The sequence below is a fragment of the Schistocerca gregaria genome, chromosome 7 (genome assembly GCF_023897955.1).
Source record: "Schistocerca gregaria isolate iqSchGreg1 chromosome 7, iqSchGreg1.2, whole genome shotgun sequence".
NCBI classification, from domain to species: domain Eukaryota; kingdom Metazoa; phylum Arthropoda; class Insecta; order Orthoptera; family Acrididae; genus Schistocerca; species Schistocerca gregaria.
The window spans coordinates 309,913,121-309,938,817 of NC_064926.1; the positions used below are offsets into that span (position 1 = coordinate 309,913,121).

Genomic DNA, 25,697 nt, shown 5'->3' on the forward strand with positions numbered 1-25,697 from the left:
ATGCCTGAGGCAGGATTCGAACCTGCGACTGTAGGGCCCAGAACCTTACGGCCACTCCAGCCGGCCCAGAGAAGGCAATGGTGTTGGACGCTGGGGTCTGGAGTGAAGTCGACCTTCTAACTCATCCCAAAAGTTTTACGATGGTTTCATGTCGCAGCTCCGCAAAGCCCAGTTAATTTCTGGAAAGATGTTGTCCACAAACGATTTCCTGACCGATGCTACTTTATGCCGAGGTCAACTGCCCATACAATCATTTTCTCCAGGCCGTATTTTTACAGTACTGTGTCGCAATGTTATATTTAGGGTTTCTTTAAGCGCAATAATGAGACCACACCCTATTCACGAAAAACACCCGCATACCATAAGATCACCCCTACTGTACTTCACTGCTGGCGGTATATATGATGGTAGGTAACGTTCTCCAGGCATTTGCCAAATCCAATCCTTCCATCGGATTGCCACAGGGTACAGTGTCATTCATCCCTACAAATCATTCGTTGCCGGTTATCTACCATTCAGTGACGCTGCTCTTTACGTCACCTCAGGCGTCGCGAGTTGTATCTGCTCGAGCGTTGTACACCATCTTTTTGATTCCTACGTACAGTCATTGTCTTAGCTGGACTACATTTTGAAACTCAAGAGTGGTTCTTTCTGCTGACTTCAGTTGAGCCCTCTACAGTCCCTGTCTATCAGTACATGCCTGGTCGTGGTTTAACTGAAGTTGTTCCTTCGCGATTCCACATCATATTAATTATTTGGCTACTTGGGCAGCTTTAGATGGGATGAAATGTCTACATCTACATCTACATGACTACTCTGCAATTCACATTTAAGTGCTTGGCAGAGGGTTCATCGAACCACAATCATACTATCTCTCTACTATTCCACTCCCGAAAAGCGATCGGGAAAAACGAACACCTAAACCTTTCTGTTCGAGCTCTGATGTCTCTTATTTTATTTTGATGATCATTCCTACCTATGTAGGTTGGGCTCAACAAAATATTTTCGCATTCGGAAGAGAAAGTTGGTGACTGAAATTTCATAAAAAGGTCTCGCCGCGACGAAAAACGTCTATGCTGTAATGACTTCCATCCCAACTCGTGTATCATATCTGCCACACTCTCTCCCCTATAACGTGATAATACAAAACGAGCTGCCCTTTTTTGCACCCTTTCGATGTCCTCCGTCAATCCCACCTGGTAAGGATCCCACACCGCGCAGCAATATTCTAACAGAGGACGAATGAGTGTAGTGTAAGCTGTCTCTTTAGTGGACTTGTTGCATCTTCTAAGTGTCCTGCCAATGAAACGCAACCTTTGGCTCGCCTTCCCGACAATGTTATCTATGTGGTCCTTCCAACTGAAGTTGTTCGTAATTTTAACACCCAGGTACTTAGTTGAATTGACAGCCTTGAGAATTGTACTATTTATCGAGTAATCGAATTCCAACGGATTTCTTTAGGAACTCATGTGGATCATCTCACACTTTTCGTTATTTAGCGTCAACTGCCACCTGACACACCATACAGAAATCTTTTCTAAATCGCTTTGCAACTGATACTGGTCTTCGGATGACCTTACTAGACGGTAAATTACAGCATCATCTGCGAACAGTCTAAGAAAACTGCTAAGATTGTCACCCAGGTCATTTATATAGATCAGGAACAGTAGAGGTCACAGGACGCTTCCCTGGGGAACACCTGATATCACTTCAGTTTTACTCGACGATTTGCCGTCTATTACTACGAACTGCGACCTTCCTGACAGGAAATCACGAATCCAGTCGCACAACTGAGACGATACCCCATAGCTCCGCAGCTTGATTAGAGGTCGCTTATGAGGAACGGTGTCAAAAGCTTTCCGGAAATCTAGAAATGCGGAATCAACTTGAGATCCCCTGTCGATAGCGGCCATTACTTCGTGCGAATAAAGAGCTAGTTGCGTTGCACAAGAGCGATGTTTTCTGAAGCCATGCTGATTACGTGTCAATAGATGGTTCCCTTCGAGGTGATTCATAATGTTTGAATACAGTATATGCTCCAAAACCCTACTGCAAACCGACGTCAATGATATAGGTCTGTAGTTAAATGGATTACTCCTACTACCCTTCTTGAACACTGGTGCGACCTGCACAATTTTCCAATCTGTAGGTACAGATCTATCGGTGAGCGAGCGGTTGTATATGAGTGCTAAGTAGGGAGCTATAGTATCAGCGTAATCTGAAAGGAACCTAATCGGTATACAATCTGGACCTGAAGACTTGCCCGTATCAAGCGATTTGAGTTGCTTCGCAACCCCTAAGGTATCTACTTCTAGGAAACTCATGCTAGCAGATGTTCGTGTTTCAAATTCTGGAATATTCCATTCGTCTTCCCTGGTGAAGGAACTTCGGAAAACTGCGTTCAATAACTCCGCTTTAGCGGCACAGTCGTCGATAACAGTACCATCGGCACTGCGCAGCGAAGGTATTGACTGCGTCTTGCCGCTTGTGTACTTTACATACGACCAGAATTTCTTCGGATTTTCTACCAAATTTCGAGACAATGTTTCGTTGTGGAACCTATTAAAGGCATCTCGCATCGAAGTACGTGCCAAATTTCGCGCGTCTGTAAATTTTAGCCCATCTTCGGGATTTCGCGTTCTTCTGAACTTCGCATGTCCCTGTTGGATTCATTACTTAGGTGCCAAGTCAATGACAAGTCCATGTTCGAAGTACTTAGCTCTGCTGACCGACCCTTCTGCTGTTTCTCCACTGACAACACAATAAGCACGGCCTCCATTTATATTGGCAGATCCATCTCTCGTGATAACTGTTGGTCAGTTCCGCATTACATGCTGTTGTCAGTTTACTTTGGATGGGAAAGTTTATATGTCCAAAATGTCGAGGGACACCGTCGTTAGGCGCCACCTTTAAACTGCAGTGTACGCTGAAGCTGCCTGTCTAAGTCAATCCAGGGGTCGAAGGAAGACAACAGCTTACCATTTCCAATAGGAGCATGTGGTGTTCAAACCAACATTCTGACTGAGAACAGTTTTACGCGTTTCGGAATACTTTTTACAAAGTATTTGAGCAAACTGCTGGAGGCACCGTCTGCCGTAAAATATCTAGACGTAACTATCCAGAGCGACCATCAGTGGAATGACCACATTGAACTGATAGTGGGAAAAGCAGACACCAGACTCAGATTCATAGGAAAAATCTTAAGAAAATTTCTTATCCACGAAAGAAGTGGCTTGTAAGGTGCTTGTTCGCCCGATTCTTTAGTACTGTTCATCTATCTGGGATTCTTATCAGGTAGGACTGATAGAGGGGATAGAGGAGATCCAACGAAGAGCGGCGCGTTTCGTCACGGGATCGTTTAGATGGCGAGAGAGCGTTACGGAGATACTAAACAAACTCCACTGGCAGACGTTACAAGAGGGGAGTTGTGCATCGCGGAGAGATTTACTAATGAAATTTTGGGACAGGAATTTTCAGGAAGAGTCGGATAACATATTACTTCCCTCCACATACATCTCGCGTATTGACCACGAGGAGAAAATTCGAGAAATTAGAGCCAATACAGAGGCTTACCGACAATCATTCTTCCCATGTACTACTCGCGAGTGGAACAGAGTTGGAGGGATCAGATAGTAGTACCAAAAGTATTCTCCACCACTCACCATTAGGTGGCTTGCGGAGTATGTTGTAGATGAAACGTGATACGTGGTCGCAGCTCCCAAATGCTTTCTACCTTTAGAAAAGCTAATGCTTAGTCTTTAATGACTTCGCTATCAGATTCTAAAATTCCTTAACACTAACAAGGAAGTAGGTGTGTGTGTGTTTGAAGGGCAAACAGAGAGAGACGTTTGGTTGGCAATATTGGTACAAGGAAAATAAGTTATTAAATAGGAACTCCTAAAAATAGACCTAATGCAATTATTGCACATAGATCCACAGTAGCTGTTTCGTAAGATCTTACTTTGTGTTCAGTAACACACATGTTGTTAACTACTGAACTCCGCAACGTGGATTCATTGATGTGATAAAGGTGCAGCCTGTGTACCCATTGGCTTTCCTCGTTGACTTGATGAAATATAGGTAGAAGTACTTTCTACTAGTTCCGTGTACGAAAATGGTGTTCTGTGTTTAAGAATGACTAATCGAGAGTCACGGCAGTGATACATTTTAGAACAGAGTCCACGCTGCACCATTAGTGATGACCACTTCCATTATCGTGTCATAGGCATTAAGGAAGAAGATTAAAAAGTGGATCTCTCCTTGTGTAGAGCCGAAGTATAAAATGGTCTCAAGTTTCCAACAAGTTATCGCCCTTAATCTGTAAAACCCATGTGGTGTCACCGGATGTCGTAGTGATGATAAGCAGTACAGATCGATGCAACCAGATGTTAAGCGGTAAATTCGTAATATTGGAGTATTGCAGCATCCTGAGAAGTAATGTTACCATGTAATAGAATGTGACAACTGTTATAACTGATACTAGTGACCTTATTGATAACAGGAATGATTCTTCGACTTCAAGTAATGAAATACGTTGTTGTTACGACGGTATACGAGTCCAACCAACTTTTTACTGTGTCTAAATGGGTATCGGAAGTCGGGAAGACCACTTAAACGCTACTGTATTTCATTATATACACTCCTGGAAATGGAAAAAAGAACACATTGACACCGGTGTGTCAGACCCACCATACTTGCTCCGGACACTGCGAGAGGGCTGTACAAGCAATGATCACACGCACTACACAGCGGACACGCCAGGAACCGCGGTGTTGGCTGTCGAATGGCGCTAGCTACGCAGCATTTGTGCACCGCCGCCGTTAGTGTCAGCCAGTTTGCCGTGGCATACGGAGCTCCATCGCAGTCTTTAACACTGGTAGCATGCCGCGACAGCGTGGACGTGAACCGTATGTGCAGTTGACGGACTTTGAGCGAGGGCGTATAATGGGCATGCGGGAGGCCGGGTGGACGTACCGCCGAATTGCTCAACACGTGGGACGTGAGGTCTCCACAGTACATCGATGTTGTCGCCAGTGGTCGGCGGAAGGTGCACGTGCCCGTCGACCTGGGATCGGACCGCAGCGACGCACGGATGCACGCCAAGACCGTAGGATCCTACGCAGTGCCGTAGGGGACCGGACCGCCACTTCCTAGCAAATTAGGGACGCTGTTGCTCCTGGGGTATCGGCGAGGACCATTCGCAACCGTCTCCATGAAGCTGGGCTACGGTCCCGCACACCGTTAGGCCGTCTTCCGCTCACGCCCCAACATCGTGCAGCCCGCCTCCAGTGGTGTCGCGACAGGCGTGAATGGAGGGACGAATGGAGACGTGTCGTCTTCAGCGATGAGAGTCGCTTCTGCCTTGGTGCCAATGATGGTCGTATGCGTGTTTGGCGCCGTGCAGGTGAGCGCCACAATCAGGACTGCATACGACCCAGGCACACAGGGCCAACACCCGGCATCATGGTGTGGGGAGCGATCTCCTACACTGGCCGTACACCTCTGGTGATCGTCGAGGGGACACTGAATAGTGCACGGTACATCCAAACCGTCATCGAACCCATCGTTCTACCATTCCTAAACCGGCAAGGGAACTTGCTGTTCCAACAAGACAATGCACTTCCGCATGTATCCCGTGCCACCCAACGTGCTCTAAAAGGTGTATGTCAACTACCCTGGCCAGCAAGATCTCCGGATCTGTCCCCCATTGAGCATGTTTGGGACTGGATGAAGCGTCGTCTCACGCGGTCTGCACGTCCAGCACGAACGCTGGTCCAACTGAGGCGCCAGGTGGAAATGGCATGGCAAGCCGTTCCACAGGACTACATCCAGCATCTCTACGATCGTCTCCATGGGAGAATAGCAGCCTGCATTGCTGAGAAAGGTGGATATACACTGTACTAGTGCCGACATTGTGCATGCTCTGTTGCCTGTGTCTATGTGCCTGTGGTTCTGTCAGTGTGATCATGTGATGTATCTGACCCCAGGAATGTGTCAATAAAGTTTCCCCTTCCTGGGACAATGAATTCACGGTGTTCTTATTTCAATTTCCAGGAGTGTAGTTGAAATGAAAGCAACTGGATATAAACAACTGAGCAATGAGCAATGGTAAAACAGCACGACAGGAAAGTTTGATGAATTTAAATCTGCAAGTGATCTGAGTCTTTCCTTGAATTCGTTGAAAGATTAAAACGAAGTGTCAGTGTATAAACATTCCCGATCGTATGTGCATAAACTGATGCAGCCATCAGATCCCACCAGTGACCAGCATGTTCACCGCGTCTTTGTATGACGGTAGTGACGCACATGGAGACCTTCGAGGTCAGTACTAGCGTCACTGTTCCCAAATGGGTGGCCTGTTGGATGGAAGCAACTGCAGCTGGTCATCCACTACCTCACAGGCTTCACCCGCTCCTGCTTTTGTAGTCGCTCTCGATCACAAACACTGCGTCGTTGTCAACGAATTTCTTCAGTGTTCCTCAGTCTCTCGTATTTTTATTCCTTTTCCAATTTTTCACACCCAGCTAGGCATCCAGATACTTTTCTGCCACCATAATTGGTTAGGACTCTATTCGACTCAATATTATGAATATCGCAATTCTCCAAACCTACATGGTATCCCAAATCTTTACGTTCAAAATTATACAGACGGTAGAGTATCCTAAACTCAGTAAGTAAGGTAAAATTGTCCACAGTAAGTAGGTTGGTTTGAACACCGCAGGGCTTCACTGGTGGTTTGCCCTTGATTTACTCGAAACTTTGATCGGACTTACCCGGCCAGTAACGCGCAGATCTACATTCTAACGTGCATCCCAAACCACGGTGATAAACAGCATTTTGACACATGCACATCTTTTCCAGCGGTGAAAGAAGGATAATTGACAAAAGTAAATCACCAGACCGGTTGGGAGATTGCGCCCTGGGCTGTTTTTGCGCATGGCAACATCACTAAAAAGTAATGTTTGGAATTAACTGATATTTTAAACTAATACATGGGCCACGAATGTAACCTATTGACCACTCAGTCGTCAGCAGGTACTCTATTGGATTGCCAAGGAAAGCTGACAGAGGACATTGTTGAACTGCATGGTAAACAGTCACAACTTGCAGAAAGTATTTTCTTCCCACTGCTCAGAGAATCGGCACACCTGTTTCTTATGTGGTTAAGAACAGACCAGATCTTGTGTAACAGTTCAAAGATACACGTCTTCGTATATATGCACTACATCTGAAGTTGTTCCGTTGTAGCATAAATCTGCCATGTGTGTCTCCGTTAGTCATTAGTATTGAAGCTGTTATCAGCTGAAATCGTTGCATTTTCCACGTGTGAGATACGAGAGCGAAACCTCCCTTTACTGATGATTAGAATGTCTGCTTGGACAGCGAGGTGAGCGTTTTTCTGTAGCTTTCTGTGCTTCCATACAAGAGCACTTTTCTCTCACAGAGGAGGAGGCGGTATAAAATGTCCTGTGTGTATACTGTAAATCGGAGCTGGGGAGCACTATTCCGCGACGGGGTAGACAATACCGGAGCTGAAGTACGGAAAGTCAATGCAGGGGGCCCCCATCGTATGCCACAGAGCTTCTGGAAAATGTTATTTCACCTTTTGATTTTGGGAGCATTTCTTAATAGACGTCATTTGCAACTGAGCGGTCTATCAAGCATGACCTTTAGATACTTCAAACTTCTGTTATGTCTGCGTAGTATTCGTTCGAAGTAGACCATGAGCTCTCCATTGGCGAACTAGTTGTTTAGATGAAACGTTGAGACTTCTGTCTTAGCGACATTTGGCTGGAACCTTTTGCGAATATATGAACCAGCAATTAATAAACCACTGGTCAATCCTCCTCCGGTAGTGGTCAATCCAAGGATTGGTTTGCAACAGTTACAATGGCAGCTTGTCTCCATTCTATGCGTCTTTCAGCTTTTCTCTTCATTTCTTTGTAGGTGTTGCATCCCACATCTTTCACGATTTGATCCATGTACCTCAGTCGTGGTCTTCCTCTGGGTCTTTTTCCCTGGACATATCCCTCTATGATTGTGATCAGGAATCCTTTATGTCTTAATAGATGGCCTGTAAATTGCACTCTTCTTTTAACAATGAAACTGCAGAAGCTTCTGTTCTCACCTGCTCTTTCCAGAACCACTTCGTTTGTGACCTTGTCGATACATTTTATTTTGAGCATGCGTCTATAGCACCACATTTCAAAAGAATTTAGCTTCTGATCTTCCTCTGTCCCGAGAGTCCATGTTTCAGACCCATAGCATGCCACACTCCACTCATATGATTTCAAAAATCTTTTACGATTTCAAGGCCGATGCTCTTAGATGTTAAGATGTTTTTCTTCTTGTTAAAAGCAGCCTTTTGCTTGAGCAATTGTACTTATCACTTCTGCCTTGCTTCTTCCATCCCTGGTAATATTACTGCCCAGATAAGTAAATTTATCAACTTGTTCAAGCAGTTCATTGCCTACATGAACTTGGACTTTCACTTGATCTTTTTTGTCGCATGCCATTACTTTTGTTTTTGCTTTATTATTTCTCATATTATATTCTTCCCCCATAACTACATACATTCTATTCAGTAGGACTACAAGATCTTCTTCACTTTCAGCCAGGACAGCTATATCATCGGCACATCTTATATCTATTCGTTGGCCATGAATTACTACACCTGTCTGTGAATTTTCGCTTACTTTTTTCAGCGCCTCTTCCATGTATAGGTTAAAGATAACAGGGGATAGTGCGCAATCTTGTCGGACACCTTTCCGTATCTGCACTGGTCAACATGGACTCAGTAATTTCAAGATCTATATGGCGCATTGCGAGTAACCAGTCGTCAGCCTACCCAAACTTCCTTGACGTGTTATTAGCGTAGAAAAATTCCAGAAATTCTCTAATATAATCTTAAAAAATCTTTAGCTGTATAAAGGTTCCTTTACTAGGCAACACAACCAGTCTCACATCATCGTGCATAATGGCGAGAAAAAGGAGCAGGCTTTTAATCGACTTCTCACTCCACAAGACTAGAGGAATGTACAATGACCAGTGTTCAAGTTGTAAACCGATTAACTGCGTAATGTCTGAAAAGATTATCATCGAATTGGTAAACTTTGAATTTTTACATCGCAGTATGAACGTCGACATCGTCAAACTTATCCTCCAACACAATACATAGAGAACGAGAGTAAATCACTGCAGATTAGGACGTATTGGGCAAAAACAGGGGTAATCGGCATTACTGTTCCAGGAAAATACCTAGGGAACGTCCGCTTGCCTAGCTGAATGGTAACATGCTTGCCTGTCATACAGCGGGCCCGGGTTTGATTCGCGGCAGGATTGAAGATTTTCTCCGCCCGTGGACTGGGTGTTGTGTTAGTCGCTCAGTGTGGCGTCACTTGAGGTAAGAATTGCAACCAGCGGCCAAACTACCCCAGACGGGGCCTCCCGACCAACAATGACACAGGGAACGAGAGCAAATCAATCCAAATTAAAACATATAGGGTAGAAACAAAGATAAAGGACATTGTTTAGTGAAAGATGTCACTCAGCAAAGTTGTGTTACACTAGACTTAAGGTTCAAGAAGTTGACTCCTTATTAAATGTAATCCTAAAGTACAGTCCACATTAAATGAGGATTGCAGTTAGCACGTACAGCGACAGTTTATGTAAATCACCAGCAGACAAACATGAAAAAAAAACTGGTAACAGACTATGGACGAGCATAAATAGGGAGAAAGTGGGGCAGCAAGCGAATACTTGTTAATTGCGAAGAACTGATAAGAAAAACTTTTTGCAAACATACTAATAAAACTGTGCTAAGCCAGTGGTATGGGAGCTATGAAAGTTTAAAGTGGTCTTCCGGTGATGGCGTCTTGTACCAGGCTATTTAGGGTCCATCTTGTAGGATATCAGTCACACTTTGGAAGAGGTCACTGAGACGTACTATGAACGCAGATCAAGCAGGCGTGACGTAGATCAGAACTATGTATGCACAAGTCGTGCCGGAGCATGGTAAACAGAATGTGGTTTAACGGTAAACAGATGAAAATTGGGTGTCGTGTAACAGGACAAACATAAATCATAATAGAAAGTGGTGAGTCAAAAGCACTGTAGTTGTTAAATAAATTAAATTGGTAGTGTAAAAAGCACGAATAAAATAAATTTTAAAAAAATTTAAAATGTTTATAAAAAGTGATTTAATGCTTCTGCACTAAGCAGGCATTAAAAGCGCAATATACATCCAGTATGCAAGGAGTTGAGATGGTCAATTGGATGAGTTCAGGCAGTCGAAATTAACCAAAATGCTACATTGTTTCTTGATATGGTTTCAAAAAAAGAAAAAAATGGTTTAAATGGCTCTGAGCACTATGGGACTTAACTTCTGAGGTCATGAGTCCCCTAGAACTTAGAACTACTTAAACCTAACTAACCTAAGGACATCACACACATCCATGCCCGAGGCAGGATTCGAACCTGCGACCGTAGTGGTCGTGCGGTTGCAGAGTGAAGCGCCTAGAACCTCTCGGCCACTCTGGCCGGCAATATGGTTTTAGGGACTTTTCACATATGTACAAATGGAACAAGAGAAGGGATCGAACTGATCCTTTACTGAACTTAACTGTGTCCTCTTCAATTTTTAGACGACATGTAGCTTCAGTCGATGGTTGCACCGACAGGGCTGGAGATGAAGACTTGAGCAATTCGGTGCGAAAGCCCCGTCGTTGCGCCACCTCTGCAGCGGCACCTTTCGTGACTTGAGAGTACTGACAGGCGCGATGTCGTGCGCCACGCCCCAAGATGGCGCCGTGATACGGCTCCAGGAGTAGGCCAGCAGAGGGCGCGACGAAGAAACCGCAAGCAAACGGCGCGGTTCTGAACTGTTCCTCACGAAGATGCTTAGGGCAGCCACACCCCGTGAACCGGAACACGCCCGCGCAGCTGTCCAAAGGCAAATGTCGAGGACGTAGCGCCTAGCTGTCTGCTCTCCGACGAATTCCTCTGCCGACCTAAATGTCGACTGCAGCCGGTTTTCGCCAGCTTGAAAGACTGTGTTGATAGTGGAGCTTCGTCCTACGTATTATCCGACAACGTGAACTGAAGACCTGGTCGGGGTGGCAGCACCGTCGTGATTACGCCCGATAAACAGGGACGGAAGGCAGTAACAGCGTACGAGGGGCGTTCAACAAGTAATGCAACACTTCTTTCTCGGCCAGTTTCGGCAGAAAAAGTGCGGACTTCGTGGAACATAGTGGAATATTCCCTCTTCAGCCCCTGTGGTTTCAGCCTCCAAAACGGCGTCTGTAACGGAGATGCGTTCCAAGCAGACAGCTGTCATTGAGTGTCTTCTGGCGGAAAACCAGAGCATCACTGACATTAATAGACGCTTGTACAATATCTACGGAGGTCTAGAGGTAAATAAAAGCACGGCGAGTCGTTGGACGAGGCGTCTGTCATCATCGCAACAAGGTCGCGCAAACCTGTCCGATCTTCGGCGTGCCGCCCGATCGCACGCAGATGCCATCGTTGCAGTACGTGAAAGTGCAGACATTCTCGTTCGAGGTGATTCGACGGATCACAAACATCTTGCTGCACAACTGGATGTCCCTGTTGGTAGTGTTGACACACTCGAACACCCTTTGCATGTCCACTTTCATACATCTAGTCGCGGGGTCTCGGCTGATCAGTACAGAATGTCGAATTGAAACACTTTTCAGCTGTCTAAACGCCCAAATTGTTATTTTATTGAGCGACCAGTTTCGGCGATATATTAAGCCATCTTCAGGCGGACGATTCCCAACTGTGGTCCAGTCAAAATAGGGTCCAACCTTCAATGACTGTATCTGTAGATTTTCGACACAACTATCCCTCCGATTGGTTTTAGCCAGGATTGCAATACACCATATTAGTCTCCACTCGCAAGTGATGATCGAAGGGATCGCAATGTCAAAAATCTACGCATACCAGTCACTGAATGCTGGGCCCTATTTTGACTGGACCAGAGGTGGGAATCATCTTACACGTCGTTCGGGAGGCGTTGAGATGAAAATATATCGCCGAAACTGGCTGCTCAATCAAACACTTTGGAAATTTAGACGGCTGAAAAGTGTTTTGCTTCGACATTCTCGTTCGTCCATCAGTTGGGGTTTTCGAACGTGTGCGCCCTCTGGGTTCCTCGCCACCTATTTGAAGACCATAAAGAGCAACGAAGAACCAACTGCAAAGATTTGCTTGCGCATTACAAAGACGATCGTGACAATTTTTTTTTCGAACATCGTCACAGGCGATGACACGTGGGTTCCTCGCTTTGAACAGGAAACAAAACGGCTGTCCAAGGAGTGCCACTACGCTACCTCTCCTTCGAAGAAAAAAAGTTCAAAGCCGCACCCTCAGTCGGTAAAGACGTGATGACGGTCTTCTAAGATACTGTAGGGGCTATTCTGTTGAACGTCCTTCCATACAGTGCAACGATCGACTCCAAAATGTACTGTTCTACCCTCAGGAAACTGAATAAACAACGTCAACGTGTTCATCGCAACAGAAATGCAAACGAACTTCTTCTTCTCCATGACAAAGCAAGGCCTTACACAAGTCTGCGTACCCTAGAGGAGCTAACAAAACGTCATTGGACAGTTGTTCCTACAGCCCTAATCTCGCACCTCCTGACTTCCATGTGTTAGGCCCAATGAAGAATGCACTCCGCGGGAAGCAATATTTGGACATGGGCAGGTTATTGATGCAGCAGTACGATGGCTCCGATGTCGGCCAGTAGAATATCATTTTGGCATACAAGCCCTCCCAATAAGGTGGCGGAAGGTCGTCGCTTTGAACGGAGATTATGTTGGAAAGTAGGGTTTTGTAGCCGAAAGAGTGAGACTACTGTAGTGTATTGGATTCTAGAATAAAACCAACCTGCTTTCATAAAAACGACGTTTTGCATTGCTTATTGAATGCCCCTCGCACGTTACTATACTCTTAGGAATGGAGCGCTGTCGCACGCTGCACTTCGTAAGTTTACCGACCTGTCCGTCGCGTTCCTCACAAGTCTTCCTGTTATGAATGTTGACTGTTACAACATTTGAGTAGTTTTTCAACAATTTTGCACAAGACGAGTGACACAGACTTTCATTTTCTTCTTATTTATTTCAGTGTCTGTGTCGATAAGTAACAGCTTACATACATACCCTGACAAAAAAGCGAAGCATCCAGAAGGGGTGGATGCAACTAAATGAAACTTTGTGGGCTGAGAAGGTATGTGATATTATTGCAGTGATTACGAAACTGAGTAAGCCGGCCGCTGTGGCCGAGCGGTTCTAGGCACTTCAGTCTGGAACCGCGCGACCGCTGCGATCGCAGGTTCGAATCCTACCTCGGGCATGGATGTGTGATGTGTGTGGTGTCCCTAGGTTAGTTAGGTTTAAGTAGTCCCAAGTTCTAGGGTACTGATAACCTCAGATATTAAGTCCCACAGTGCTCAGAGCCATTTGAACAAAACTGACAAATTTACGGAGAACTTCGCAGTAGGAGTCCGCTTACCAGTGTGAAATTGCACCCATTCTGGCCTGGATGCGTGCGCTGATTCGGTCGGGAAAGGTGTCAGAAACTGTGGCATCCTCTCGCCAGGCATTGTAACTGGCCCTTGATAGTATGCATACTGGGAACGGGACGGGAGTTTAGGTACGAGCTGCTCTCACATGTATTCTATCAGGGACATTGTATTGTATGTTAACCGGGGACCTAGAAACAACGGAGAGGCTCCGTCATCACCTCAGCCGCGGGGGTCCACAACCCCATGACGACTACCACAGTCCAATTCAACCCTCCGCCACCCCACACCGAGCCACTCTTTCAAGGTTATTGTGCGGTTCAGCCCCCCGTGGACCCCTCCTCCCCCCCCCCCCCCTCTCCCAGACGAGTGTAACCCCTATGTTTGCGTGGTAGAGTAATGGTGGTGTACGCGTACATGGAGAACCTGTTGGCGCAGCACTCGCCGACATAGTGTAACTGAGGCGGAATAAGGGGAACGAGCTCGCATTCGCCGAGGCAGATGGAAAACCGCCTAAAAACCATCCAAAGACTGGCCGGTTCACCGGACCTCGACACAAATCCGCCGGGCGGATCCGTGCCGGGGACCAGGCGCTCCTTCCCTCCCGGAAAGTCGTGCGTCAGACTGCACGGCCAACCTGGCGGGCTATCAGGGACATACTTGGGGGTCTTGGTGGGTATGAGAGTACCTCAGCATCACGCAGACGGTTCACAGACAGTTGAGTCATGTGTAGGTAAGCATTGTCCTGTTCAAAAATAGCACCACGATACATTCGCATGAGAGGTAATACATGACGACATATGATTTTCGTGACTTCGTCGTGCTGTCAGAGCTCCCTCAATCACTACCAGCCGTGGTCTGAATTCACCGCACTATTACGCCAGGAATAATACCGCTGTGCACTCCAAAACATTTGAAAAATGGGCTCTCCCCTCATGTCGCCGCCATGTTCGCTACGACGGTCATGCAGGATAGCGCAGCACCAGGAATCATCGCTGAACACACTTCATTACCATCAATCAGCAATTCACGCTTACCAGTCACATCACTCCAATCACTCTCCGATTAATAAGGTTGGATGACGCAATGCTGGAGGGAGTTCATTTCCTGTTGAATGGATGGCAGGCGCTGGTGAGAAGGGTTTACGATGTGCTTGCTTCTCAGTATCGCGATGCTTCCTTGTGGTGGTCAGACGTGACTGACCGGAACCTTGATGACAATTACTTCCATGCTCGTGTTCCCATGCTCTCCAACATGGGGCCTCTGTCACATCTCAATTCCCCACATACCTCGACACCGCGTATTTCAACCAGCCGGCCACACGTAGAGCCACAATGAGGGGCCCCTTTCGAACTTTGTCAGTTGTTGACAACGCTGTCTCGCATGAATATGCGCCATCATCTTGGCCTGCACAGTGACCACCCAACATCTGATGCTGTCCTACCAGGCTTGGTGGTAACATGAACAAGAACAACGCTAATGCACTCTGGTAACCGTTCTTCCTGTCAGGGAGAATTGCAACTCTAAAATATTTATGTACGTGCTGATGGTGTGTACATGTACGAATTTACATTCAATTGGTACCGTATCCATTGCGTGGTCACTTTTTTTTCAGGCAGTGTAGTAAATTTGCGCTTTTACTCGTAATATTACAAATCGGTGAATTCAAATAGACTACGACGAGCCTGAACCCCACAAAACCACTGGCTGTAGTACAATGTCCATTCGGAGTACAAGTGCTTGCATATTACGGTGGCTGATTGAAGACATTTTATGTATTGACTAACGTTGTAACTCTATTCGTGACTAAAGACGTGAACATTACTCATTAATTGCTTATCGTGGACTGACTACTGATTTGTGCGCAGTGGTTATCTGAAGACGTGTTTGTCGGGAAATTTTAGATGACGCAGGTTTTATATTTGATGCACTGAGAACCACAAGGGAAGGTCTGACATTATTAAACCAAGCCTCAACATCCTATAGTCCTTATGAAAAACTAATGTAACCCAAGCTGCGACATTGTCCCGAAAAAACAGTGACCCGTATATGTAGTAAAAGCATTCCGTCTTCAGGCCGCAAGCAGCCCATCGGGACCATCTGACCGCCGTATCATCCTCAGGTTACGATGCGGATAGGAGGGGCGTGTGGTCAGCACACCGCTCTCCCGGTCGTTATGATGGTTTTCTTTGACCGGAGCCGCTACTATTCGGTCGAGTAGCTCCTCACTTGGCATCACGAGGCTGAGTGCACCCCGAAAAATGGCAACAGCACATGGCGGCTGGATGGTCACCCATTCAAGTGCCGGCCACGTCCGACAGCGCTTAACTTCGGTGATCTCACGGGAACCGGTGTTTCCACTGTGGCAAGGCCGTTGCCCGTATATGTAATAAGTTTCCTTTAATTTACGTCTATGGTCACAAACGTTTTGATAACAGATTACCGGTTTCGGTCTTTAATGACCATCATCACATCTGCAGCAAAAACGGGAAAATGGAAGCTGTAGATAGTCTGCGAGTGTATTTATGTTTTTCCCATTTTTTGCTGGAGATGTGATGATGGTCATTAAAGACCGAAACCGGTAATCTGTTAACAAAAAGCTTGTGACCTTAGACGTAAATTAAAGGAAACTTACTACTAATGTAACCGTTTTACGTTAAAAACATTAACATTCACGATTATATTCATTATTAGTGTTGGTTCACAGAATTTCCATACATAGACTAGTGACATAGCATCTTTTGACAGACGTAAAGATTGTAATTAATATGACATTAGAAGCAGAACAGAAACAATAGATACCAAATGCACCAAGCACAGAATTATGACCTATTCCAACACTTTATGATCCCCGTTATCATTTTCTTGAAGCGCATTCTATGGCTTGAGGTTCAGCTAAAACTGTCGATATAACTCCGATTAAAAAAGTACTACTACTAAGTACCTGATGTAGACGCTAATGCCAACTCTAGACAATAACTGATAAGGGCAAGTGCAACAAAATTATGCTTTCTGCTTAGGTCCCATATGGAAATTAATATCCAAGTAATCGGCGAGACAGCTTTTCATGATGAGTGCGCTTGTAGATGCACATAATTCTGGTTCACCACAAGATCAACAAATGTTGGAAGCATGAATACATGCTAAAATCTCAAAATTGATGACTGTGTGCTTCACGCCCTTATGGTTCTCAGCGCGTTTTCATTAGTAACAAACACAGGAAAAGTAGAGGATACCTATATAAATTAGTCATAGAGGTTATTTCAGTTAACAGATGGTTAGATATTCTTATCTTGGCTTAAATCATAAGTTGTGTTTCATGTCGCGTAAGAATTTAGGATGTGCACTTGAATCCTTGATATTTAAAAATTCCGCCAAGAATTTACTGCAAACTCAAATTTTCTGAATTTGTTTTGTTCAGTAACATTTTATTTTAGTAAAATTAGTGCTACTAGTCCGTGACTGACGACTCTTGAATTAAACAGATTTCAAAATAGTCAAAATGATCTATAGAAGATGGGAGGAGACCTTTTAGATACGGAATGTCAATGATAAAAGGGAGAATTATTAGCTGGTCAGTTTTGAAGAACACATGAATAATACATATGAATAATACATATTGAATATTTCATCAAAGGAGATGTTTCTCCTTACAACATTTTATCACCTGTCTGCAAGGTGTATTCTGAATAATAAACCAGCTTGGATTAGAATGTAGGTAGTTCATTGCTACATAGTACATGTATTACGTATGGAACAGCGAGCAGAAAAAAAGTGGTATACATATTAAGACTTGCATTACTGTAGTTGAAGATTTTCGATTAGTCTATGCTTTAACATCTATAAGCCAGTACCTTCCATAGCACTATAATTAAACGTTGGTCTGCACTTCCTTTTGAAAGTACTCACCACACTCCTATCACTTCGACGATATTAGTTGACGGGCTGATGTGAACGAATTCACGTTTCGTCTGAATAAACGATTGTCCGTTTTTTATTATCATGCTTCTCTTTTTTCGTAGAACTCTAATGTATTATGCGTTGCATTCCTAGTAGTCTCGTTCGTACATGCTGACTCATATTCTTGCACCTTTGGAAGCCAAATTCTTCAAACGCGGCATTTTTCTTTTTCTACTTTTTCCTTGCTACCTCTGCCAGTTTTTCGAGAAACTGATATTTCTTTGCATTGTTGATATTGTTACAGAAATCCCTACCTGATAACACCTTTCAACAAATCATCAATGGGACATCATGGTGTGCCGTTCACTGTGCTCTCATTTGCTCTAAAATGCATGCCTTAAGTTATTTTCAATTGTTCGCTAGAAGATTTGTGTTTCCAAGGAGCGGAGATGAACAAGTGCTAATAGCTCTTAAGGTATGCATTTTAGAGCACATGTTTACTGGACATTGTTTTCTTCTTTTCATCCATATACTACTACCCAAAATTTGAAGGAAAACAGATTACAGTAGAAGAGATTGGCTTCACAGTATCGAAAATGGAAAATTGTTCGTAGCCCTTAAGGTATGCATTTTGGACCCTACGTTTACTGAGACCCTTTTGCTTCTAGTATCGTGTACTTTCAACTGTATGCTTGTACGCCATTAATTATGATACACCCTGTATACAGGGTGGTCCATTGATAGTGACCGGGCCAAATACCTCACGAAATAAGCATCAAACGAAAAAATTACAAAGAACGAAACTCGTCTAGCTTGAAGGGGGAAACCAGATGGCGCTATAGTTGGTCCGCTAGATGGCGCTGCCATAGGTAAAAAAGGATATCAACTGCGTTTTTTTTTAAAGAGGAACCCCCATTTTTTATTACATATTCGTGTAGTACGTAAAGAAATTTGAGTGTTTTAGTTGGACCACTTTTTTCGCTTTGTGATTAGTCACAAACTTATCAGTACTTGGTATCACGTAACATTCCTCCAGTGCGGATGGTATTTGCTTCGTGATACATTACCCGTGTCAAAATGGACCGTTTATCGATTGCGGGAAAGGTAGATATCATGTTCATGTATGGCTATTGCGATCAAAATGCCGAACGGGCGTCTGCTATGTTTGCTGCCCGGTATCTTGGACGACATCATCCAAGTGTCCGGACCGTTCGCCGGATAGTTACGTTATTTAAGGAAAAAGGAAGTGTTCAGCCACATGTGAAACGTCAACCACGACCTGCAACAAATGATGATGCCCAAGTATGTGTTTTATCTCCGGTCGCGGCTAACCCGCACATCAGTAGCAGACAAATCGCGCGAGAATCGGGAGTCTCAAAAACGTCGGTGTTGAGAATGCTACACCAACATCGACTGCACCCGTACCATATTTCTGTGTACCAAGAATTGCATGGCGGCGACTTTGAAAGTCGTGTACAATTCTGCCACTGGGCACAAGAGAAATTAAGGGCCGATGACAGATTTTTTGCACGCGTTCTATTTAGCGACGAAGCGTCATTCACCAACAGCGGTTTTTCTTTCTGTGGGGAAAGTTGAGGGATATTTGCTATCGTGATCCACCGACAACGCCTGACAACATGCGTCAGCGCATTGTCAATGCATGTGCGAACATTACGGAAGGTGAACTACTCGCTGTTGAGAGGAACGTCGTTGCACGTATTGCCAAATGGATTGAGGTTGACGGGCATCATTTTGAGCATTTACAGGTAATCACGCTGTAATAGCATGCGTTCTCAGCAATGTTAAGTTCACAAAGGCACATGTATCACATTGGAACAACCGAAATAAAATGTTTAAACGTACCTACGTACTGTATTTTAATTTAAAAACCTACTTGTTACCAACTGTTCGTCTAAAATTGTGAGCCATATGTTTGTGACTATTACAGCGGCATTTGTCACAAAGCGAAAAAAGTGATCCAACTGAAACATTCATATTTCTTTACGTACTACACGAATATATAATAAAAAAATTGGGGTCTCTATTTAAAAAAACGCAGTTGATATCCGTTTGACCTATGGTAGCTCCATCTAGCGGTCCAATCATAGCGCCATCTGGTTTCCCCCTTCAAGCTAGTAAAGTTTCGTTCTTTGTAGTTTTTTCGTTTGACGCTTATTTCGTGCGATATTTGTTCCCGTCACGATCAATGGACCACCCTGTATATGACACTAACTGTGAGGTACATCCATGAAAATGACAAAGAAAAGCCGATATGAAACAATGGTATTTGGAAGGACGCAAGTTACGATTTATCAGCCTGTGCAGTAGGACACCACGGACCCAGCTGTAGCGAATACACACAGTGCCCTCGGTGTTCCGGCCCCTTGCTGGCATCGTCAGTATCATTAGTAGGGCCGGTACGATCTTATCAGGAAACGTGTTGTTATGGCCGTAACGATGTCCAGAGCTGGCCAACATAAGCCTCGCGTGTGTGTGTGGTTGAGTGAGAGAGAGAGAGCTCGCGCGCGTATCGTACATTATACCACACCAGAGGCTGCCCCTCCGTCTCAGCCTTGTGTTCCACCGCTGGCTGCCGACAAACGTAAGGCAGGATCAGCCACTCGTGTGAAACGTGTACCACACCTCCAGCGATCGTCTGGTGTGTGGTCAGATGCTGTGCGTGTGGTATACACTGAAGTGACAAAAGACATGGGACAGCAATGTGCACGTACACAGATGGCGGTAGTTTCGGGTTCACAAGGTATAAAAGGGCACCACATGGGCGGAGCTGTCATTTGTAGTCAGGAGATTAATGTGGAAAGGTTTACGACGCGGTTTGATCCCGCTGTGGGGATCAACAGACTTTGAACGCGGAATGACAGTTGGAGCTAGACGCATGGTACATCCCATTCCGGAAATCGTTAGGGAATTAAATATTCCGCGATCCACAGTATCGAGAGTGTGTCGAGAGTGTATCGAGAATATAGAATTTCAGGCATTACCTCTCACCATAATATGCAGTGGCCGACAGCCTTCACTTAACGACCGAGAGCAGCAGCGTTTGCGTCGATGTGTCAGCGCTGACAAGAAACACTGCGTGAAATAGCCACAGAAATCTTTGTGGGACGTACGAAGAACACATCCGAAATTTGGCGTTAATGAGCTGCGACAGTAGACAACTGACGCGAGTGCCTGTACTAACAGCACATCACCTGCAGCGCCTCTTCTGGGCACGTGAGCATATAGGATGGACCGTAGACGACTAAAAATCCTCGGCCTGGTCAGATGAGTCTATTTCAGTTGGTAAGAACTGATGATAGGATTCGAGAGTGGCGTAGTCCCCACGAAGCCACGGAGCGAAGTTGTCGACAAGGCACTGTGCAATCTGGTGTTGGCTCCATACTGGCGTGAGGTCTGTGTGCATGGAATAGACTGGGTCCTCTGGTCCACCTGAGCTGGTCATTGAGTGGAAATCGTTATATTGGGCTACTTGAAGACTGTTTGCAGCCAGTGACCTCATGTTTCCAAACAATAATGCGCCGTGACACTGGGCCCCATGTTCGCGATTGGCTTGAAGAACATTCTGGACAATTCGGGAGACTGCTTTGGCCATCCAGGTCGCCAGACATGACCCAACGGCTGTAGAGGTAACATGTCCATATTTCCAAAGCCTTGCTGAGTCCACGCCGCGTCTAGTCGCTGCAACACGCTGGGCAAAAGAATGTTCGAAACAATATTAGGAGTTATCTCATGACTTCCGTCTCTTCTGTGTAAGCTGTCTCCGTCTTACAAGGGGAGCATTCACGCAGCATGTCGCCGATTTTAATTTCACACGATCTTTGCTCAAGTACGATGCGCTTCTCAAGCGTTTTCTGCAAATCAAGGCTCAGTTTTACGATCGTGCTGAACACCGTTCGATAGCGCCAGCCGTGAAATAGCAGTGTTAGCGCACGTGGCAGACCGAAATTCTGAAAGTACTACGATCTTGTCACTCAATTGTCTCTTCCTTTTTTTTCATAATGTTCCACCATACAATTGTATCGTTACAACGGATCAGGTGTCTTCAAGAAGGAATGGTAACGGTGATAGCCAATTCCGTACATTCGTGACAATCTGTAATCCAGATATAATAAGGAATGGAGAGGAAAAGGTCATTTATCGACACAATCATGCACGTCTCGCAGTGTAGTCATGCCTGACTATACTTATTTTGAACAATGTACACTATATTGGCGATATGCCCAGGAATATACATAATTACGCAGTTGTATTTTCTGTGGATTCACCGTCTCGTAAAATTCTTTGAAATACTTCATTTTCGCCATTGAATGTACGTTTATCAAAAATCCACTACTGCAGCCTTGACCTAGTGGTCATTTTTAAGTCGGTAACAGGTGCTCTAAGTACAGCAGTTGTCATGAGTAAAGGCCAAAAAATGAAGTTAGTCGCCGGCCGCAGTGGACGAGCGGTTCTAGGCGCTTCAGTCTGGAACCTCGCGGTCGCTACGGTCGCAGGTTGGAATCCTGCCTCGGGCATGGATGTGTGTGATGTCCTCAGGTTAGTTAGGGTTCAGTAGTTCTAAGTTCTAGGGGATCGATGACCTCAGGTGTTAAGTCTCATAGTGCTCAGAGCCATTTGATCCATTTGAAGTTAGTCCCAGGTGCTTGTGTCAGGCTTAGTCTCAAACCCACCATCGTTGTGTGACAGACATCATAAGAACATTATGAGATATTAATTTTAAAAAAAATTGGTGTATCCGGCGAAGACTGTCATGAGCTCTAGAAGCTTGTGCCGTTATTACACCTTTACTGAGAACTACTGCTGTGCTTGTAGCACATGTTACCTCCTTGGAAGTGACCACGAGACCAAAACTGCTATAGTAGATTATTAATAAACGTGCAGCCCATGGCGAAAACGAATTCTTACAAAGACATCGATAAATAAATGTTCACTTCATCACAGTTGCCCATTACCCCTTGTGATGTAACTACCTACATCGGATTGCGATTGGCCACTACGAGCGCCGATCACTGAACTATCCGGCACCGGAGGTACTTTTTTCATACTTACATCATTTTATATTATTCTTGACGAATCAGATTGGCCAAGTTTACTAGTAATTCTTTGTATAACTGTTACCAGTTTCGACAGATCTATGCCGTCATCTTCGGATCTTGTACCATTGTAATGACAGAGTAGATCTGTCTAAATCGGTATAAGAAATAAAAAAGAGTTACTAGATCTGAGAAAACTTGATTCTTCGAGAATGCTGTAACTTTCATATCGACCCCAACGACTGACACGATATCAAACACGTATTACGTCATTTTACCCACAGAAGATCTTGCATTCCACTGTGCTTATGTACTTCCTGTCCGTTTTATAGTTTAAGTTAACTTCAATTTTTATAACAGGTTTGATAGTTCCTAGTAAATTTGTTCAGTATGTTTTGAATAAAATATTAGGGACAGAAAAACGTATTAAAGAAATCATACATGCTCAAATGAAAAAATACGCTTTTGTATTATTAAAAACTTTATAAATAGCTCACACACACTGCTGCAGTACTTTTATCTCAGGAGCAGTATATTTCTCATTTGTTGTTAATGCTGTGCTGGAACGTTGTGAATTTTTCGAAAAGATACAAGAAAATTCTGAAGTTAACTGAAGCAGAAATGTTTATATTTGCGTCTGTAGTCGTGCACCTAGTTCCGAGGATCGGGAATCATCCCGTGGCAGATAACGACGCAGTATTTGTTCTGTGTTTGTAATGTACTCTGCAAATAATTTAAAGCACTGAACAGCCAGTTGCATTAATATAGCTATAAAGTGTTCATATTTGAAAAGTATTATTGTTAAAAATTTCAGGGCACGTTATAACCTTACAACGAGTGTACCACAGGCATTAACATTCTTTCCGCAGAAACATAGCAGCGACATAAATATTTCATGGAGTATTAAAAAACAAAAAAGAAACATAATGACGCGATACAAAAAAAGTTTCTTCTGATCTGCAACTTTAACCGACTGGCCAATGTTGCTGTACAACGGCTGCTGCTGTCGTATGAAATGCAACACGCTCGTAGCACTTTGATCCTCGCTTCCTCGAAAACGCTTGAGAGCGCCTAGTGCTGGACCACCATTTGTTATATCTAATTACATACTACAGTCAGTCATGCGAAAGACTGCGAATTCGTTGACCTGTTGGGGGTATGTTTCTCTTGTTATGCGAATTATAGTATCTCGCCTTTTGCAGCAACATTATGTAATTTTTAATTCGACCAAACGTGTTCGCTTTGTTTTAAAGCATACCAGCAGTCAATGTGAACTTTTTGTTTCACTTGGACTTTAGTTGAAAAGATATAAAAATGTTACATTTCATTATAGCTATTCAGTACCCAAATCTGTTGCCTTCTTACAATGCTCATGTGTATTCTCAAAGATATTGGTGTCAGTTTATAGTCGCTCAGAAAACTTAACTTCATTGTATTTCAGTAGACGGCAGCATTATTTATCTATGCAGGGTTCGTGCTGATGCACTATAATGTCAAAATCACGCCTCTGCGCGTTTGTGCATTGTTGTTACCATTATAAGCGATGCGATCGTCTTTTTTTTACTTTTAAATTTCTACCTAAATGCCCACTTATTCATACTCCACTCATTGATCTTCATCAACACGTTATGCAGCTGTTTAGTAGTGTAGCCGCTCACACGAAGTCCTGGAAAGCTGGTTGTAATATTTAAAAAAAGTAGTGCTTACTGGAAACACCGCAGACCAAAGAAGTCTGTTTAGGAAAGCTGGATGAATGGAAGATAAAAACGTACGTACCACGGTATTGATAACTCGTTCATTCAGGTTATCGCATGTACTAACTTACAGTTCTGAACATGCAAATGCATGTAATTGCGATTTGGAACCGATGATCAATTGGCTGATCAGTTTTTTTTCTTTCAACGGATGGTAAGGTAGGTTACCAACCATTATTGTGTTACACTGCAGCTATTTTACAAGGAAGAGAAAGAAGCGCCTTACCGGGTCCACGGACATAGTCGTACCGCCTAGAATCCGTTACAACCGTCGTGGAGAAAGGTTGCCATGTCCTCGACATTTATTTCTGAAAGCACAATGAAGCACTCGAGAGCCAGGGGGCGTGGCTGACTTCCCAGCTATCCAAACGCTGACACTACTGCACAATGCGGTAAACAAAATACACTGGTGGTACATCCACGCTTCTTAAGACCACATTTACTTTTTGTTGGGTTTAGGTTCACGTTATTAAATGCAAACAGCGAGGCTAGCAGCTGGATATTTGTTCTCCTCCATCCACCTGTTGCTTGTCGCTTTCGGTTAGAAGAGTTTCTTTAAATCCTAAACTAATTACACAATTGACCTTATTGTTATTTGAATGTTTTTATAATTCGTACTTGAGTAATAAGAGGAAACTGATTATTGTGCAGTAGACTACAAATGAAAGCATAGATTTCAAATCAATGAATTTGTTTTCCTTATGTAATTACGAAACCTAAACATGACTGCATGTGCTGGATTAAGTGGAGTGAAATGATAAACTACTTTTAATTTCCCGAGGGTGACAAGCATTCATAAAATTTAAACGAAATATTTGTACCGGTGGGCCTTTTTTTTTTTTTTTTGCTTTGAAAATTTCCCAAGGATAATTAACGAAGCAGATATTTTCACACAAGAATGCTAATCTGATTCGTACAGTGATTCGTAGAGGTCAGTTACTGTGACAATGCAGTTTCATAAACATGTATGAAAATGTAGATTTAGTATTGTTACTTTATATGAAAAAGACATTAAAAACGCTTCAATATAATGGGATATAATTTAAATTATTGATGTTCGTATGAAGAAGCAGTCACTATACATAGTAAAAGTAAAATACCTGTCCCATTGCCCAATGTTATAAAGTCGTGATATTTTCTTTAACGCTTAACCTCTCAGGTCTTATCGTAAATGCTTAGTCACTGAGTATATGTATTCAGCTCTCTGAGCGGTGGTATTTCCCAATGTTCCTCGTTGACGCGCCATTCTTCGAGGCTTCTTTCTTATTGAGCTGGCTTGGAATCAGCAGATTCCGGCCTTGTGTACGAGTTCCTGGATATTTAATGTTTCTGTGTGCATTGATTTCAGGCACCGAAGGTAATTGTAGATTACAAATTATAAACTTAAAAAGCCAGTTTTGTAAACCGGCAACATGTAGCTATACAATCACTAAGAGCAACATA

The 25,697-nt window shown here is 44.0% G+C and overlaps 1 protein-coding gene and 1 pseudogene across 1 annotated transcript in view; one reads left to right on the forward strand and one right to left on the reverse strand.

Moving 5' to 3' along the window:
* The window catches only part of LOC126282099 (uncharacterized), a 518,030-nt gene that overhangs the window by 215,501 nt on the left and 276,832 nt on the right, over window positions 1-25,697 (forward strand). The gene's annotated exons all lie outside the window — the stretch shown is intronic.
* On the reverse strand, window positions 15,809-15,925 carry LOC126282595 (5S ribosomal RNA; annotated as a pseudogene).